This window comes from Leopardus geoffroyi, chromosome C1 (assembly GCF_018350155.1).
Source record: "Leopardus geoffroyi isolate Oge1 chromosome C1, O.geoffroyi_Oge1_pat1.0, whole genome shotgun sequence".
NCBI lineage: Eukaryota > Metazoa > Chordata > Mammalia > Carnivora > Felidae > Leopardus > Leopardus geoffroyi.
In genome coordinates this window covers 4,484,531-4,504,658 of record NC_059328.1, presented here as the reverse complement: position 1 = coordinate 4,504,658, position 20,128 = coordinate 4,484,531, and the positions used below count along the sequence as shown (strand labels likewise).

Here is a 20,128-nt window from a genome sequence, read left to right as displayed (position 1 = left end):
TTTTCCAGAAGTCACGTAATACATGACGTCAAAACAGACTGAGGGCAGAAGCAGCTAGGAGAATCTAGTTGTCTCTTATTAAGTGACATATTAAAGAGATTTGCAGAACCATAAAACAATGCTGCTCTTATCACTAACTTTCGTTTTGGAAAACTTAGTTACTAAAAAATATGTATGTTAACATGTAATGGTTTATTTTTTTTAATGAGCTCATACATTTTTTTTAAATTGCTGTAGAGTATATACGTGATAAACATATCACAAACAAAAAGCTCTTTGGGGTCCTTAATAATTTTTTAGAGTGTAAAGAGATCCGAGATCAATGGGTTTGAGAACGGCTGGCCCAGAGGATGAGATGTTGGGGGTAGGCTGTGACTGGTCGGCTGTGCTATTGTCTAGGTGAGTTCAGGCTGCTGTAACAAGGGACCAGGAACAGTGGCTTGTAACAACTGAAATTGATTTCCCACAGATTAGAGGTCTAAGATCAGGGTGCCTCCTCCCACTGTGGAAACCAGAGAGGGGAAGCAAGTCCCCTCATGACTCTTAAAAGGGCACTAATGCCATCATGGGGCCCCACCTTCATAGCTTCATCCAATCCTCATCATCTCCCCATAGCCCCCCATCTTAATACCATCACATGACTGGCAGGCTCCAACATACAAACTGGGGGGTGGGGAGGGACAAAAATATTCAGTCCATAACAGCTGGTGTTTGTCTTTGCTTGAGAGGTTACCAAGAGGTGGGCATTTCCAGTCTGGGAAGCCACTTAGAAAGTGGCTAAATGAGCCCATTTATAAAGGAGAGGAGTCGGGAGAAATGCTGGACACCCTACCCTATGAATCCTTGCCCATTTTGGCCCCAATGTTCTTCAAGGAAAGAATTCTACTGTCCAGGAACAGATGAACATAGGTAAACAAGGGGAATATTAAATGATCGCTTTCTCATCTCAAAAATCATTCTAAAAGAGTGTTCTTTCCTGGTCAGCATAATTACAGTGATTGTGTATCGTGACAGGTGATGAAGATAAGAGTGCCAGGACTTGAACATAGTATTGGAAGTCCTAGCCTCAGGAATCAGACGACAAAAAGAAATAAAAGACATCCAAATTGTCAAGCAGGAAGTCAAACTTTCACTCTTTGCAGACAACATGATACTCTATATGGAAAACCCAAAAGAGTCCACCAAAAAGCTGCTAGAACAGATCCATAAATTCATCAAAGTCTCAGGATATAAAATCAATGCGCAGAAATTGGTTGCATTTCTATACACCAATAATGAAGCAGCAGAAAGAGAAATCAAGGAATCGATCCCATTTACAATTGCACCAAAAACCCTAAAATACCTAGGAATAAACCCAACCAGAGGAGGAAAATCTATACACTGAAAACTATACAAAGCTTATGAAAGAAATTGAAGAAGACACTAAAAAATGGAAAAATATTCCATACTCATGGATAGGAAGAACAAATATTGTCAAAATGTCAACACACCCAAAGCAATCTACATATTCAATGCAATCCCTATCAAAATAACACCAGGAGTCTTCATAGAGCCACAACAAACAATCCTAAAACTTGTATGGAACCAGAAAAGACCCCAAATAGCCAAAGAAATCTTGAAAAAGAAAACCAAAGCTGGAGGCATCACAATTCCAGACTTCAGGGTGTATTACAAAGTTGTAATCATCAAGACAGTATGGTACTGGCACAAAAACAGACACTTACATCAGTGGAATTGAATAGAGAACCCAGAAATGGACCCACAAACATATGGCCAACTAATCTTTAACAAAGCAGAAGAATAGCCAATGAAATAAAGACAGTCTCCTCAGCAAATGGTGTTGGGAAACCTGGACAGAGACATGCAGAAGATTGAAACTGGACCACTTTCTTACACCATGCATAAAAATAAACTCAAAATGGATGAAACACCTAAATGTAAGACAGGAAGCCATCAAAATCCTAGAGGAGAAAGCAGGCAAAAACCTCTTTGACCTCGGCCACAGCAACTTCTTACTCAACACGTCTCCAGAGGCAAGGGAAACAAAAGCAAAAATGAACTACTGGGACCTCATCAAAATTAAAAGCTTCCACACGGTGAAGGAAACAATCAGCAAAACTAAAAGGCAACCAACAGAATGGGAGAAGATATTTTCAAAGGACATATCGGATAAAGGATTAGTATCCAAAACCTATAAAGAACTTACCAAACTCAACACCCAAAAAATCATACAGTGAAGAAATGGGCAAAAGACATGAATAGACTCTTTTCCGGAAGAAGACATTCAAATGGCTAACAGACACATGAAAAGATGCTCAATATCACTCATCATCACAGAAAGACAAATCAAAACCACAATGAGATACCACCTCACACCAGTCAGAATGGCTAAAATTAACAACTAAGGCAACAACAGATGTTGGCGAGGATGTGGAGAAAGAGGATCTCTTTTGCACCGCTGGTGGGAATGCAAACTGGTGCAGCCACTCTGAAAAACAATATGGAGGGGGGCGCCTGGGTGGCTTAGTCGGTTGGGCCTCCGACTTCAACTCAGGTCATGATCTCGCGGTCTGTGAGTTCGAGCCCCGCGTCGGGCTCTGGGCTGATGGCTCAGAGCCTGGAGCCTGCTTCTAATTCTGTGTCTCCCTCTCTCTTTGCCCCTCCCCCATTCATGCTCTGTCTCTCTCTCTCTCTCAAAAATAAATAAACATTAAAAAAGTTAAAAAAAAAAAACAATATGGAGGTTCCTCAAAAAATTAAAAATAGAACTACCCTACGACCCAGCAATTGCACTACTCTTATTTATCTAAAGGATACAGGTGTGCTGTTTTGAAGGGTCACATGCACCCCAATGTTTATAGCAGCACTATCAACAATAGGCAGTGTATGGAAAGAGCCCAAATGTCCATTGACAGATGAATGGGTAAAGCAGTTATGGTATGTATGTATATACCATATGTATATGTATACACACACACACACACACACACACACACACACACACAATGGAGTATTACTCAGCAATCAAAAAGAATGAAATCTTGCCATTTGCAACCATGTGGATAGAATTAGAATGTATTATGCTAAGCGAAATTAGTCAAAGACAAATACATGACTTCACTCATATGTGGAATGTAAGATACAAAACAGATGAACATAAGGGAAGGGAAGCAAAAAAATATAAAACCAGGGAAGGGGACAAACCATAAAAGACAAATATAGTGAACAAACTGAGGCCTGCTGGAGGGGTTGTGGGAGGGAGGATGGGCTAAATGGGCAAGGAGCATTAGGGAAGACACTTCTTGGGATGAACACTGGGTGTTCTATGTAGGGAATGAGTCACTGGATTCTACTCCTGAAATTATTATTGCACTATATCTAACTAACTTGGGTGTAAATTCAAAAGAAATAATAATAAATAATTTTTTTTAAAAAAAGAGTGGCAGGACTTGCTTCCTTAAACTGGAAGTTACTGGATTTGACACAGGAAAGCATATACTGAACCCACTTCAGAGGCTTAAAGACTCCTGCTCACTCTTTCCCAACCCAGCACAAGGAAGAGTTGAGTTGTTCTACCCATGACTCCTTAGCTTTGGAAGGGCTACATTGTTCAAAGTAATACTGTCCTAAAGTTCTACTTCCAAAAAAGTTTCTCCCCTTGCTTTCTCTTTAATTATTTTTTTTTTATTTCGAGATCACTACAGCTTTGCAAGCAGTTGTAAGAAAAAATACAAGAGATCCCGTACCCCCTTGCCTTTTTAAGACAAAACATAATGAAAACTTGTGAGCTTTAGCAGAACAAACCTTTCTCCCTAGATATCCCGTTTTTCCAATCCTGCAAACCCCCATCTTTCCTCCTTTCTACAACCTGCCTGCCTCCACGCACAGAATGTCAGCCGTTGTCATCTCGAAAAGTCTGCTCTCGGTGAGCAAAGCACAGGCTTGTCAGTCCACACATAATGAGCTCTTTAGGCCTAGTAGGGCTAAATTTCAGCTCATCTGAAATGTAATTTGAACATAAAAGTCCTGCTCTGTGGACAAAGAATCTGTTGAAATTTTGAACATTTTCTTTTTATTTCCTTTACTAAAGTACAGCCAAGTCAGCAGGGACCGGATGTCTAAGGCTAAGGACCAACCACACCACTTCTGGTGGGTTTGTTCTCCTTTTAGTATTAGAACCCAGAATAGAACATTATCCTTGTGATAGTGGTTCCAAGAGATGTTATCTAAACAGCTTTAATTGTAAAACCTTCCCACAACTAACTAGAATTTAAATAAAAGTTGGCGGGGGTTGGGGGGACCTTTCCACATCGCCCAGCTGTTGCATAAAACAGGCCTGAGTGCACCCGCTCTCCACGGACCCTCCTTGGACTTAACAGCTAAGTGCCTTTGACAGGATGTCTGTCATCTTCATGCCCTACTTAAAAAATCAATCCAGTTTTTTCTGGACTTTCCCTTTAAAACTAGAGTCTTGGGGCACCTGTCTGGCTCAGTCGGTGGAGCATGTGACTCTTGATCTTGCAGTCGTACGTTCGAGCCCCACATTGGGTGTAGACATTACTTAAAAATAAAATCTTTTAGGGGTGCCTGGGTGGTTCAGTCGGTTAAGTATCTGATTCGGCTCAGGTCATGATCTCACGGTTCACGAATTTGAGCCCCGAGTCAGGCTCTGTGCTGACAGCTGGAGCCTGCTTCGGATTCTGTGTCTCCCTCTCTCTCTGCCTCTTCCCCCCGTCAAAAACAAACATTAAAAAAAAATTTTTAAGTAAAAAATAAAATCTTCTAAATTCATTCATTCATTCAAACTAAAGTCTCTTCCCTCCTTCTTAAGCTTTCTGGTATTACAGCCTAATCCATTGTTATTGAATTTGAACTCAGGATCAAAGAAATGGCTACTTTTTTTTTAAAGAGGGAAATGGTTGGGGCGCCTGGGTGGCGCAGTCGGTTAAGCGTCCGACTTCAGCCAGGTCACGATCTCGCGGTCCGTGAGTTCGAGCCCCGCGTCGGGCTCTGGGCTGATGGCTCAGAGCCTGGAGCCTGTTTCCGATTCTGTGTCTTCCTCTCTCTCTGCCCCTCCCCCGTTCATGCTCTATCTCTCTGTGTCCCAAAAATAAATAAACGTTGAAAAAAAAAAATTAAAAAAAAATAAATAAATAAAATAAAGAGGGAAATGGTTAAAGAGACAGGCTTTGCTGGTTCAGAAGGGTACATACGCAAAGAACTTAACGACTTCAGAAGCTAACAGACTTAGGAGACCAGGAAGCTACCTCTGCTTTCTGGAACCCAGCGAGATATCAGTGGGGCCCCCAGACTCTCTGTAGAGCAAGGACTTGTGGGCAGCAGTCTAATTGGAGGGAGGGGCGAAAGTACTTAGTATCTGCCCTGCAGCCCCCACTTACACATTCATTGTCTATTTGTATGGTTCCAGGAGGCAAATAGAGACGGTAGGGCTGCTCATCACCCTCTGGCCACCACTGAAGGCTGGTGAGAGTATCTGGAAGGTTCCTAGGTTTTGTTTGTTTTCTTATTTGCCTCGACACTTTCATCGTAATTTATTTTGCCTTTCAGTCTTCCAAGGAAACTTTAATTAGTTGTTGAAAATAAAGTGACCTGTCAAAACACCTGAAGGAGAAAGCTGCTGATTACCTATCAGTACTGTTGTCTCTGATGGGCACTGAGACGCACCCAAGAACAATCAGCCTGCTGCCATCTACCAGGGCCCATAAGCACAGCATGGACTCACAGGCATTTAACTGTCATGAACTTCTCCATTTTTCGAATGAAGTCAGCAATTTCTTTTTCTTTAAGTATTAAGCTGTGGGATACTATGCAGCCATTAAAAAGATGGGGGTAGATGGGGTGCCTGGGTGGCGCAGTCGGTTAAGCGTCCGACTTCAGCCAGGTCACGATCTCGCGGTCCGTGAGTTCGAGCCCCGCGTCGGGCTCTGTGTTTACAGCTTAGAGCCTGGAGCCTGTTTCAGATTCTGTGTCTCTCTCGCTCTGACCCTCCCCCGTTCACACTCTGTCTCTCTCTGTCCCAAAAATAAATAAACGTTGAAAAAAAAAAAAAAAGATGGGGGTAGCAGTGTACAAGTGGCTCGGTCAGTTGGACGTCCCACTCTTGATTTTGTATCAGATCATGATCCCAGTTTCGTGGGATCGAGCCCCGTGGGGGACGCCATGCTGAGCGTGGAGCCTGCTTGGAATTCTCTCTGTCTCTCTTCTCTGTCTCCCTCTGCCCCTCTCCCCAGCTTGTGCTCATGCTCTCTCAAATAAATAAATAAATAAATAAATAAATAAATAAATAAAGAGTACTGCCATGTAAGTTTCTCCAGCTTAGCTGTTGAATTGGAACAAAGCAAGACACAGGGCATGATGTATACTGCTCTCATACTACACCATCATAACATGTATTGTACATAGAATATTGCACATATTCTAGCATGTACAGAAAACATTTCTGGAAGGATAACAAGAAACCTAAATATTACCTAAATTTTCCTTTGAGAGTAAAACAGAAAAAAGAAATATGGCTTACTCTTCACTCCATATGGTTTAAGTCTTTCTTACCATGTGCATCTACCCAACAAATATTTATTGGGTGCCTACGATATACCAGCTACTGATTCTAGGTGTGGGGATACAGCAGTGAACAAAACAGACAAAATCCCTGCCTTCGTGGAGCTGGCACCGAGGGAGGAAAGACAGATGATAAGCAAATACATGATCAACGGTTAGAGAACGATAGATGCTTACAGAAAAATGAAGTAGGACAAGAGGGTGCTGTTTTAGATAGGGCGATGTCCCTGAAGAAAGTAAGAGTGAGCCATGCAGTTACCAGGTAGAAGAACATCCCAGGCAGAAGAAACCGAAGGTGCAAAAGCCCTGTGGCAAATGCACGCCTGGTGTGTCACAGAGACTGCAATGAGGCCATTCGGGAAGAGTGCAGGACTTGAATCCAAAGAGGAATCTGAGGCCAGATCCCACAGGACTTTGAATCCATGGTAAAAGGTTTGGACTTTATTCTGAGGGTCCTAGAAAGTCTATGGAGGGTACTGAGCTGGGAGTATACTTCAGTGGTGTTTTTTAAAAAATCACTCTGGGGCACCTGGGTGGCTCAGTCGGTTGGGCGTCCTGACTTCGGCTCAGGTCGTGATCTCCCGTGGGTTCAAGTCCTGCGTTGGGCTCTGTGCTCACAGCTTGGAGCCTGGAGCCTGCTTCAGATTCTGTCTCCCTCACTCTCTGCCCCTCCCCCACTCAGGCTCTGTCTCTCAAAAATAAACATTTTTTTAAATTAAATAAATAAATCACTCTGACATGAGGTGGAGGATAGGCTCTAAGGGGGTAAGAGAGGAAGCAGAGACACTCAGCAGGCGGTTATTACCGTCAGGATCTGATGGTGGCTCAAACAAGGTGTATTAGTTTCCTGTGGCTGCTGTAACAAATTACCTTAGTGATTTAGAACAACAGAAATTTATTCTTTTACAATTCTGGAGGCCAAAAGTCCAAAATCTGTTACACTGGGCCAAATTTAAGGTGTTGGCAGGGCTGTGCTCCCTCTGCCTCTTCCAGCTTCTAACTGGCTGATGGCCACATCACTCCAATCTTCAAGGCCAGCATCTTCAAAACTCTCTCTGCCTCATCTCCACATTGTTCTCGTGTGTGTGTGTGTGTGTGCGTGTGTGTGTGTGTGTGTGTGTGTGTGTGAGAGAGAGAGAGAGAGACAGACAGACAAACAGAATCTCCCTCTGCCTCTCTCTTAAAAGGACAGTTATAATGGCATTTAGAGACCACCCAGATAATCCAGGAATCATCTCACTCATCTTAAGATCCTTTTTGTAAAGTTTGTTTATTTGTTTATTTGTTTATTTTGAGAGACAGAGAGAACATGAAAGGGAGGGAGAGAGAGGAGAGAGGGAAGGAATCCCAAGCAGGCTCCATGCTGTCAGAACAGAGCCAAATTCAGGGCTTGAACTCCCGAACCATGAGATCATAACCTGAACCAAAATCAAGAGTGGGTCACTTAACCAACTGGGCCACCCAGGTGCCCCATCCATCTCAAGATCCTTAACCATGTTGGCAAAGACCCTTTTTCGAAATAAGGTAACATTTACAGGTTCCAGGGATTATGACCTGATATCTTTGGAAGCCATTGTTCAGTCCAAGGGTTAGCAAAAAACCATTTTTTTTTTCAATAAAGGACCAGATAGTAAATATTTAAGCTTTGGGGGCGCCTGGGTGGCGCAGTCGGTTAAGCGTCCGACTTCAGCCGGGTCACGATCTCGCGGTCCGTGAGTTCGAGCCCCGCGTCAGGCTCTGGGCTGATGGCTCAGAGCCTGGAGCCTGTTTCCGATTCTGTGTCTCCCTCTCTCTCTGCCCCTCCCCCGTTCATGCTCTGTCTCTCTCTGTCCCAAAAATAAAATAAATAAACATTGAAAAAAAAAATTAAAAAAAAAAAAAAGAGAGAGAGGCGGATTTGGAATATGTATTGAAGGTAGAGATATTGCTTGGGTTTTGCTAAAGCATAGGATGTGAAGGATAAAGGAAAGACGTGCTTTGGGCCAAGGTTTGGCTCCTAGGATATTGGCCTCAGCAATTGAGTTGGTAAGTGTTGCCACTTAAAGACTGGAGAGAAGCAAGTTTAGGAGAGGCATCCAGAATTCCATTTAGGACATGTTAATTCTGAAATGCATATCAGATATCCAGGTGGAGACATCAAGAAGGCGACTAGATATATGCATGTGAGGCACAGAGAGGTCGTGGCTGGAGATACAAATCGGGGAGCAGTCAGCGTCCAATGGCATCTAAGACCATGGGACTGATGAAGGTTTCCTAGGGCATTGGGAGTATAATTTACTCTCTTACTCATCATTTTCAAAAAGCTTATAAAAATCATGACTCTCTGGGCGCCTGGGCAGCTCAGTCACTTAAGCATTCAACTCCTGGTTTCAGCTCAGGTCATGATTTCACGGTTCGTGAGATCGAGCCCCACATCAGGCTCTGAGCTGACGATGCTGAGCCTGCTTGGGATACTCTGTCTCCCTCTCTCTCTGGCTTCCCCAGTTCTCTCTCTCTCTCTCTCTCAAAATAAATAAGCTTTAAAAAAATTATGACCCTCACACAAAGATACAGTGAGTGCGGGTCGAGAGTTGTCTCTAGCTCCTTAGGTTATGGGGGAACCAGTAAGATACTGACACCAGTTGGAAGAAGAATTTGAAGAAGAGAGGTATATTTATAGGCAAGCAGAAATGCGTGGTCCAAGATGCAAAAGTGGTTCATATCCTATGGCGCAATGAAGTGTCATGTTTTCCTGAGGGCAGAACTCAGTTGTGTCTATGGGTAAGAATCTTCTGTATTCTTCACAGATTTCTGCTCCTACCAGGTCCACAGAAAGGCAGTTAAATGTGTTCACTCCAGGGGTGCCTGGGTGGCTCAGTCAGTTAAGTATCTGACTCTTGATCTCAGCTTCAGGTCATGATCTTACGGTTCGTGGAATAGAACCCCACACTGGGCTCTGTGCTGATGGTGGGGAGCCTGCTTGGGACTCTCTCTCTCTCTCTCTCTCTCTCTCTCTGCCCCTCTCCCCCTCTCAAAATAAACATTTTTTTATGAAGGTGCTCACTCCGGTAGAATCACACCCTCCCCAGAGGGTCCCCCAGGCAATGCCCAATGCTTTGCTAAAAGGACAATCTTGCTCATTTCCAAATCTTGGACAACCTTTCCTGTTCCTGTGATTCCACATTTATTGAGCACCTACTAAGTGACAGGCACCATTCAGTGCAATGAAAGTACATCACTGAACAGAAAACACATATTTCTGCTTTCCTGATGCTCACCTTCTAGGGAAGGCAACAAACATAATAAAGAAAATCTATAGTATGTGAGAAGTCCATAAATGGTACAGAAAAAAAAAAAAAAGTGGAGCAGGTCAGAGGGGATCAGGAGGACCAGAGTTGGGGAGATGTAGTTTGAAATAGAAATGGTCAGGTCAAAGGCCAATTAGCTCAGCAGGTTAGATCAGGATGCTGACGGAAAGAGTCAGGGTAGATATCATCGTGAACTCGACCTTGGCAGGACGAGTGGGGAGTCTGCCTGGCTCAGTCGGTGGGGCACGGGACTCTTGATCTCAGGGTTATGGGTTTGAGCCCCATGCTGGGTGTAGAGATTACATACATACATATATAAGTTTTTTTTTTAATTTTTTTTTTCAACGTTTATTCATTTTTGGGACAGAGAGAGACAGAGCATGAACGGGGGAGGGGCAGAGAGAGAGGGAGACACAGAATCGGAAACAGGCTCCAGGCTCTGAGCCATCAGCCCAGAGCCTGATGCGGGGCTAGAACTCACGGACCGCGAGATCGTGACCTGGCTGAAGTCGGACGCCTAACCGACTGCGCCACCCAGGCGCCCCTATAAATTTTTAAAAATTGACATTCGGGGCACCTGGATGGCTCAGTCTCTTTAGTGTCCGACTTCCACTCAGGTCATGATCTCACACTCCGTGAGTTTGAGCCCTCGCATCGGGCTCTGTGCTGACAGCTCGGAGCCTGGAGCCTGCTTCAGATTCTGTGTCTCCCTCTCTCTCTGCCCCTCCCCTGCTCTCTCTCTCTCTTTCTCTCTCTCTCAAAAATAAATAAACATTAACAAAAAATGTTTTAATTGACATTTGGGCAAAGAGTTGGAAGAGCTGAGGTAGTCAACCTCATGGATATCAGGGAGAAGTTTGCTTAAAAGACAAAAAGCATTTGGAATTTTTTTTTTAATTTTTTTAACGTTTATTCATTTTTGAAAGACAGAGACAGAGCATGAGCAGGGAAGGGGCAGAGAGAGGAAGACACCGAATCCAAAGCAGGCTCCAGTCTCTGAGCTGTCAGCACAGAGCCCGACGCGGGGCTCCAACCCGTGAACCGTGAGAGATCACGACCTGAGCCGAAGTCGGACGCTGCAGCGACTGAGCCACCCAGGAGCCCCGTATTTGGAATTTTTAAAAAAAGAAGGTTAATTTTGTTTTTAATTAGTGAAGGAAAAAAATGTAAGCAGTAAAATTTGAGTCACAGATTGAGCCAAAACAGTTTGTTTCCCTGCCGGCGACGCCTTCTTTCCGATTCTAAGCAGACTGTGATGCCGTGGGTACAAGATAAATGCTAAATCAGAAGGATGATTCTAACAGTCCTGATCTCTTCGCCCTTTTCAGCGTGAAAATTGGCTCTTCTTCCTCATTGGAGAGGAGTCCCATCTGCCTTGCTCTCCCACCCACAAAGAATTTGACGGCATGTGTGACAAATACTTAGAGGAAAAATTAAACTTCTAGTAGTAAATAGCAATTCAAACATAGGTTTCTCGAAAGAGAATTTGCTGGTTAAAGGAAGCACTGCTCTGGAGTAGACCCGGAACTCCTGATGTGGTTTCTAAAACTCTGCGATAGTAAACGTAGAAAAATGAAGTTTGGTTTCTCTGTTCTCTGTTGGTGTTGGGGGTGGGGGGCGGTGCTGGGATTATTTCCATGTTAATTCAAACCGTAAAGCAGAGCCTCAAGACCTGGGCAAAGCTTCCTCACAGCACAATTTTCTTCTGTGACAAAAGATTTCTTTCTTTTTCATCTTGTCAAACATAATCACTCACAGATAAAGTCAATTTGCTCTTTTTGCCTTCGTGTTGGGCTATTTCCTTTTGCCAGCTGACTAACGTTTTCTAGGGCAGGTTGGAATTAATCATTCAGCACCCTGAGATTTTTCAGGCCAGCCGGGGCTGAGGATTCGAAACAAGAAAAACCACAGTTCGCCCTCTGACAAAGGACCTCACACTTGGCAAGGAGTGGACCACAAACCACCTTAGAAAACAACAGTTTGGGGGTGTCTGGGGGGCTCAGTCAGTTGAGCGTCTGACTTTGGCTCGGGTCACGATCTCACAGCTTGTGAGTTCGAGCCCCGCATCGGGCTCTGTGCTGACCGCTCGAAGACTGGAGCCTGCTTTGGATTTGGTGTCTTCCTCTCTCTGCCCCTCCCCCACTTGCACTCTGTCTCTCTCTCAAAAATAAAAATAAACATAAGAAAATTTTTTAAAAAAAGAAAAAAAGGGGCGCCTCGGTGGCTCAGTCGTTTGGGCATCCGACTTCAGCTCAGGTCATGAGCCGGCTCGTGAGTTCGGGCTCCACGTCGGGCTCTGTGCTAACAACTCAGAGCCTGGAGCCTCGGATTCTGTGTCTCCCTCTCTCTCTGCCCCACCCCCACTTGTGCTCCAACTCTCTCAAAAATAAATAAACGTTAAAAAAAGTTTTGTTTTGTTTTGTTTTTTTTTGAAGAGAAAAACGGTTGGGAAAATTTCACCTAATAAATAGCCCAGTCCTGATTCTCCGGATCTGGAAAATGTGCTCATTTGTCACCCTAACTAGAAGTCATTTGGTGCTAATTATTCTGGAACTGGTGGCCGTTCTCCACTTCCCCAAGGGGCCTCCCCCTCAAGTGCAAGCACACTTCATTGTTTTATCTGTGGCAAACCCCAAGCCTGCCTTGTGGGGTTTCAACCCGGAGACTCTGAGCCCTGAATGCTGGTTCTCCATTCACTGTCTTCGAGTGGCCTGAAACGCCATGATCTTGCCACCAGGCTGGAGCCTTCGCAGGCCCCTCCTGCAGAGCCAACCTCCTCCTGCCTGTGCTCAAAAACCCGGGCCACTTGCCTTTCTCACGTCTGGAGCTTCAAGCCCAAGAGGCAGAATGCGGTGCCCAGCGCACAGGAACAGCAGGCCGAGAGCAGCCAGGCTTTTAGGCCAGCCGGCCAGGGTGCTAGAATAAATGTCAAGGGATATTTGCTGCAAAGAGGCTCCAGAAATAATGTAAAATTGTTCTGTCCTTTTAAAAATGGAAAATGCCTTGGCAGGGTGATATATTATTTGCCTGGCTGCATTTTCTCTCTGTCTCCGTCAAGGCTTGGAAAGGACTGGCACTTCTGCCTTTTCAAGCGGAGCTCAGTGTAACTGGACCACATCTAATGCCTGTACGATGCAAATGAAGATTGAAAGTGTTGTTTCCTTTGATGTGTGTGACTAAATGCTCAAAGGGGATATTTTCTTTTCGATCCTCCAGTGGATAGAGCCTCTTTAAAAATACCTGTTGGCTCCCTTTCCCCACTGGCGATTGCCGTAATTCCTGCATTGGAGACGGAGGTTGGGTACAGTCATGATGAATGTCTTTCTCTGAGAAGAATCCCCTGCTCGTGTTTGCAATGATTGTTAAAGCCCGGGAGGGAATTAAGAAGCGTGAAAGGCACGTTAATGATGGGTGTCTGCAATGAGCCACTCAGGCTTTCCTGGAAAAGTCCAGAGAGCGCATTTTAAGAGCGAAGTTGGGGAGGTGGATGAGTCACGGCCGGGCTCTGCAGTGACGCCAGCTCTTTCTGGCGCCCGGTGGCACAAAGGGCCTGGGAAGCTGGTGGGACCCCCGTTGGCGAGAGAGGCTGACCCACAGGTTGGCCGTCCCGTCTTACCCTTCGTCTCCTCCGCCAGCAGCCGAAACGATCCTCACCGGTGCCGGGGGAATCCTAGCTCTTCTCTGAATCTGGGTGGTTTCTGGAGACACACAAACACACGCAAGGAAATTAATAGCTCTGAGCGTTGTCAGAGCTCCCAGCCTCCAAACTGGCTGAGCTGGGCGCCTCGAACCACTTTCGAAATGAGAAGAAGCCGAACCGTGATCCCAGCTCAGCTACTTTGTCCTCCACACTCATGGTCAGCAAGGCAATCTACAAGAGACACTTCCATGGGAAAGCAAACACAAACAAACAAACATTTGGATCCATCTGGGACATTTCCTTTGCTTTTCATGTCACCTCCTTCCCCCTGTTCCCTGGTACATGTTTATAGTGTCTCACCCGGGGAGGAAGCTGGAAAGCGGATTGTTCTGGAGATGGGAGACTAGTGGGGAGGTCCAGGATAACAGGGGCTCGTCACATCCCGTTGCTCAGGGACCTGAGCAATAAATAACGAATGAAGAATGAGTGAGTGAATGAATGAATAGCCCAGCCCTATCCAGAGGAACCACATTGTTTCGGGGGCAGGAAACTCACATAGAGAGGCAGGAAAGGTAGCCCTTGAGTGGATGCTGTGCTAATCTGCTCCGGCAGCCATAACCCTGTGCCATCGACAGGGTGGGGCTTACATAACAGAAAGTTACTTTCTCACAATTCTGGAGGCTGGATGTCACAGAGCAGGGGTCGGCAGGTTTGGTGCCTCCTGAGGCCTCTCTCTCTGGTTTGTAGATAGCTGTCTCCTCCAGTGTGCCCTTGCAAGATCCTCCCTCTGCACACAAGCATTCTTGGTGTCTCTGTGAGTCCCATTTTCCACTTCTTAGAAGGACGCCGGTCCTACTCAATTAGGACCCACCCTATTGAGCTCATTTTAATAGAACCACCCTTTACAAGGTCCTGTCTCCAAATATAGTCACATTCTGAGGCACCAAGGGTTAGGGCTTCAAGGTACCAATCTTTTTTTTGTTTACTTACTTTTTAAAATGTCTATTGATATTTGAGAGAGAGAGAGAGAGAGCACAGCAGGGGGTGGACAGAGAGAGGGTGCGGGGATCTGAAACGGGCTCTGTGCTGACAGCAAAAACCCCGATATGGGGCTTGAACTCACGAACCGTAAGACCATGACCTGAGCCGCAGTTGGACACTTCACGGACTGAGTCACCCAGGCCCCCCCAATACGTTGGTGCTGCTTTTTTTTTTTTTTTTTTCAACGTTTATTTATTTTTGGGACAGAGAGAGACAGAGCATGAACGGGGGAGGGGCAGAGAGAGAGGGAGACACAGAATCGGAAACAGGCTCCAGGCTCTGAGCCATCAGCCCAGAGCCTGACGCGGGGCTCGAACTCACGGACCGTGAGATCGTGACCTGGCTGAAGTCGGACGCTCAACCGACTGCGCCACCCAGGCGCCCCCGTTGGTGCTTCTTAGCGCAAAAGAGCACGGGTCTCCTTTCCTGCCCTGTTAGCTGGGGCTGCATTCTCCAGGCCTTCCATCCAAAACATGTTATGCAAGTATCCCTTCAGGGTCAACCCTGATGTACTTTTGTCTTTTAAGATCCTGGTTTCCTTCCTCTCTTCTTTCGTCCGTATCCTGAGAGGCAGCAGGATACGTCAGCAGGTGCCGGTGGCCTCCTGGCTCTGCCCATGCAGGCTGTTGCCTGGCAGGTGTCTCGACGTTGCTGAGGGCCTCCTCATCTGCAGGAGGGGCCCGATCGTCCCTGCCCTGCCTGCCTCACAGTATCACTGCGATGATCTCACAATGTCATGTTTATGTGTCCAACCGGCTACATGTGCCTGCCGAGGTGTATAAATCTCAGAATAAACAAGTCCGTCTTTCTAGAGCATCTGTTTTAAAATATGATCGTTAAATTAAAATAAGCACAGATGCATTAGGAAGCAGAACAAAAAAATTGGCATGAAACGCAAATAAAACTGAAGATTTCAAATAAAATGTGTCCTTGCTGCTGCCTATGTGTTTCTGTCGTCCCGGGTACTGGGGTGGGGCGGGGGGAGCCGGAGCAATGCTAGTGTGCCATGAAGATGTATGAGGCCGCTCTCCAGGTACTGATAGGGAACAATTGCCAAGATATATTACAAAGTGAAAAAATCCAGGTGCGGAACAAGGTGTTACCATTTGTTTAAAAAAAAGCAGGGGGCGTGTGGGTATTTATAAATGCTCGTGAATGCCAAGCACACTTTGGAGTCATACAAGGAAACCCGTAAGGGGGTTACCTCGGAGATAAAGACCTGGGAGACTGGGAGACATGGTTCTCACCATGAACCTTCCTGAATGACCTGATTTTTCAAAACATATATGGAGTACCTGTTTTTAAAACGCATTGTTTTTAAAAGCCACGGTTCCTATTTTAAAATTAATGCATTATCGTTATTCAGATGATAGTCATCAGAGTTACGTGGAGTATATGAGTATATGAACTATATGAGTTACATGAATATGTGGCTATATGAACCATATGAGTTATAGAGAGTATTTGGGTACGTGAATATATACAGTAACAAATACATGGAGTTTGTGAATATTCAGGGTGAGACACCTTGGATGCAGCCTTGGGCCATGCTAACATTGATGGAGTGATTGGATTGGAGACTGAGCAAAAAAAAAAGAAAGAAAGAAAGAAGAAAGAAAGAAAGAAAGAAAGAAAGAAAGAAAGAAACAACCATAAAAGCAGAAAAGAGAAGGAGGAATCGAAGAAGGCCACAGAGAAGCCAAGTCAAAACCAATTCGCACCCACTAGGACGACTACCATGGAAAGAAAAATAAAATACAACAGAGTTACAAGTGTCAGGATGGGATGGAGGAATCGGAACCCTGGGTGCTGCTAGGGGGCTTGGAGGGTGGCTCTTGCTGGGGAAACAGTGTGGCGATTCCTGAAACAATTAAGCACAGAATGACCCTATGACCCAGCGCTCCTACACTCAAGCATACACCCCGAAGACCTCAAAGAAGAGACTCACGTATTCGTACACACACGTTTGTAGAAACGTCATTCACAATAGCGAGAGGTAAAAGCAACCCAAATGTCCATCCCTGGATGAACGGATAACCAAACTGTGGTATTCGCGCAATGGGATGTCATTCAGCTCTAAAAAGGAATGAAGTTCTGACCTTGCTGCCGCACGAACGCATCTTGAAGACGATATGCGACGTCTCAAATAAACCAGTCACACAAGAACAAATAGTGTACGATTCCACTTCCGTGAGGCCCCTGGAGTAGTCAAGTTCGCGGAGACAGAAAGTGGAACAGAGGTTGTGTGATACAAGGCGGGGGGTGAGCCTGGGGCATTAGTGTTTCACGAGGGCAGTTCCAGCTGGGAAACGTGAGAAAGAAAGTTCTGCAGGTGGACGGTGGGACGGCTGCTCAGCAATGAGGATGTACTTGATGTCCCCTGAACTGCTGGTTAACATGGCAGATTTCACGTCACGTGTGTTTTGCCACCGCAACAAAAACATCCAGTTACAGGATGGGTGTGAGTCCAGCCTGGCAGTTACCAGGGATTTCGATGAGCGCGGCGTCTGGGAAGGCAAAAGGGCAGAAGCCAAAAGAGAGAGCACAGGACAGGAAGACTCTGACAAGGCGCCCATCGAAGGTGGCAGAAAGGTGGGGTGGCGGCTAAGGAGTGGGGGGCGCATTCTCAGCCCTCCCTGGACTTTTCTGCTCCCTTGGCCAGGCCTGGGCTCCAGGATCACTGCTGGTGCCGAGGTAGGAGGGGGAGGCTGTCCGTGCCCACTCCGAGGGACGCTCTGGCCTCTTCCAAGCCAGCCTGCTCCTCCCCTTCCCCTCCGTTGTGAACACTCTTCAGTTTTCTTACGGTTCAGGCTTTCAGAAACAAGGGCCAGCGTCTTGCAGCTCCCCCCACAATCTGCCAGTCCCAGAGCTTGTCAGAGGCAATGAAATGCACAGACAGCTACCTACCTGAAGAAGGGGAAGGAAAAAGAGAAAATACAGAGAAAGAGAAAACCATACCTAGTGCACATGTTTCCTGGCGTCTCAGAGCCCACGTGCGGCTCCTTACTGGCTGAGACCAACAAGGGGAATGCGCTTTCTAGCACCTCCCCTCTGCAGACTTATGTTCGATCCCCTCCTCCTCCCCCATGCGGTCTTCCCAATGCTCCCATGCCACGGTCCACCTACCCTTACACTTGACATCAGAATTCACTCAACACACTGTTCATTAGCACCTGCCATGTTGCCTCCCCTGAAGCAAGGCACAGAAGGGCCTTTCTGCTTGTGGATTTTAACATTCTTGCAGCGGGAGAAGGATAACAAAGTTTAAAAGTTAAGTATATATGTGAGATAGTGTTAATGCTATAGGAAAAAAAAAAAAAAAAAGTCCAGAAATAGGGAAAAGAGAGAGCACGAGTGAGGAATGGAATTTCAATTTCCAAAAGGGCCATCGGGGAAAGCAAGCCTCAGGGTGATATTTGAGCAAAAATCGAAGCAGGTGAGGAAGAGCCCTGTGGGTCTCTGGGGGAAGAGCATCCCAGGCAGGAGGGAGAGGCAGTGCAAAGGCCCTGAGGCAGGCATTTCCCTTGTGGATTGGAGGAAGAACAAGAGGGTAAACTGTTGCACTTGAGTGAGCACAGGAAAACAGTGGGAGACATGCTCAGAGTTTAAAGACGTGAGGAAGCAGATCTGACGGTGTGGCTTTGCTACCAACATTAGGACTTTGGCCCCACTAGCTCCTTCCCAACACCATCCCAAAGGCTCCACCTAAGACATGTGAGCTTGGAGTTTCTCTGCTACGTGACAAAACTCGTAACCCAGAGTTTACTTCCCATCTATTCTGCCAGGTGGAGAATGAACCTGTGACAAATGTTAATAATTTAAGAATAAGATGTGACTGATTGGGTAGCCCGTTCCTTTTCTTAGAGAACCAGAATGCAGCCAAATCACAGCCCTGTCATTTCTTGGTTATCAGAGTCACCATCGATGTGGCATACGCGTCAGGAGAATAAAAGATTGATTTCCACGTTTCTTTGTTAAACACGGACGGTTCTGTAAAAACCTGCCTACCTTCAGAGTACTGAGAAGTCAAGGGTGTTAGCAGTGGGTGTGTCCCCAAGTGAGTAATGCACGCCCTTTTCTGGCAGGGCACACCTCTGGATCTGTGGTCCTCAAGGTGGGGGTCCCTGGATAAGCTGCGTCCATAATTTTCTGGGAAACTGGGAGAAATGCAGATCCTGGGGTACTATTCGAGACCCACAGAGTCAGAAAATCCTAGAAAAGAGGAGCCCCAGTGCTCTGTGTCTTAACAACCCCCCCACCCAGGTGATTTTTTTAATATATTTTTTTAAAGTTTATTTATTTACTTTGAGAGAGAGTGGGAACACACGAGCAGGGGAGGGGCAGAGAGAGAGAGAGAGGAGACAGAGGATCCCAAGCAGGCTCTATGCTGTTAATGCAGAGCCCAATGTGAAGCTCGAACCCACAAACAGCAAGATCAAGACCTGAGCCGAATCCAAAAGGCGGACGCTTCACTGACTGAGCCACATAGGTGCCCCTTCCCCAGATGATTCTGAGGGGCGCTGAGCCTTGAGAAGCATTTTCCAGACGACCACACCTTTAATCCCTGCCTTCGGGAGGGGTAGACATTGGGAAGTCGGAATGAGAAGAGAGAGACTTTTCTTTATGCCTTTAGCTTCCGGGTTCCCTATCTGGAGTTTTCTTTATAGATGGTCTCTGCTAATTTAAGATGCGCACATGTAAGCATCCAGGCATTTTGTCACGGGCACTCAACCACACACACACACACACACACACACACACACATGCACACCTATGTGCCCAGTTGCTCTGGCAAGCCTAACACAACCGGATGACTTCTCCAATTCCTCCCTGTACGTGGGGCAATGTTGAAACCTTTTGCCAGTTACAAAGTTTCTCTGCAGAGGAAAACAGTGGTAAAAATGCCAAATGATGTTGTTTTTCAAACACTAGTCAAACATGAGGCTCACTTTTTCAATGTTTGCGTGATCAGGATAAAACCAACTGTTCTTTTGGCTAGCATCTTCTCATGTACCGCTCTTTCTAAATAGGGTATAGGGGAAACCCTGGTAAACCAGCCTACCTTGCAGTCTGCAACGCATAACAAATGGTCCTATTTCTTCGTTGTAATAGAAGTTTGAGTCCTTACAGCAATCCGGGAGACACCACCAAGTTTACCAAAAAGAGGTTCAGAACCACGGCGGGGGTGGGGTGGGGCTCCTATCCCTTTTTACAGCCCCTCAGTCTGGTGGCCCATCCATCTAAACTGACTGTCTTACCATGCGCTGATATATTCTTGGGTTTTGAAGGAAAACAGCTATGCCAGGAATTTTATATGAGCAGTAGGTGCTGAGTCAGCGTTGATTTGGTGTATATTTTCCTACCAGCCTGATGAGACAAGTCACCGGATTATTTCCCACCTTCCGGAGCCAGAAGCCCTGCATGGGAAGGAGAGTCAGCCTGTCCCAGGGCACACGGAGAGTCTGTGTCAAAGGCAAGGGGAAAATTCCCTCGTTTTCCATGCCATTCCTCAGCGAATACTTTCTGTAGGTAAAAATAGTCCTGAGTTATGACCAGCTTTGGGAAGAGGTGGGGGGAGGCC

The 20,128-nt window shown here is 46.0% G+C and overlaps 1 long non-coding RNA gene across 4 annotated transcripts; it reads right to left on the bottom strand.

Annotated features, from left to right (window-relative positions):
• Nucleotides 1-311: 311 nt before the first annotated feature.
• LOC123597127 lies at nt 312-15,840 on the bottom strand. 4 transcript variants are annotated; one of them, XR_006711971.1, is made up of 4 exons: nt 14,177-14,480; nt 13,867-13,963; nt 13,483-13,564; nt 312-413 (listed from the first exon to the last, which is right to left on the bottom strand). It is a non-coding gene; the product is annotated as an uncharacterized LOC123597127 (long non-coding RNA). The 4 variants fall into 4 exon arrangements; XR_006711969.1 differs by lacking the exon at nt 312-413 and adding an exon at nt 15,061-15,840 and having other exon boundaries at nt 12,228-13,564; nt 14,177-14,318; XR_006711970.1 differs by lacking the exon at nt 312-413 and adding an exon at nt 15,061-15,838 and having other exon boundaries at nt 12,228-13,564; nt 14,177-14,293.
• Nucleotides 15,841-20,128: the final 4,288 nt, after the last annotated feature.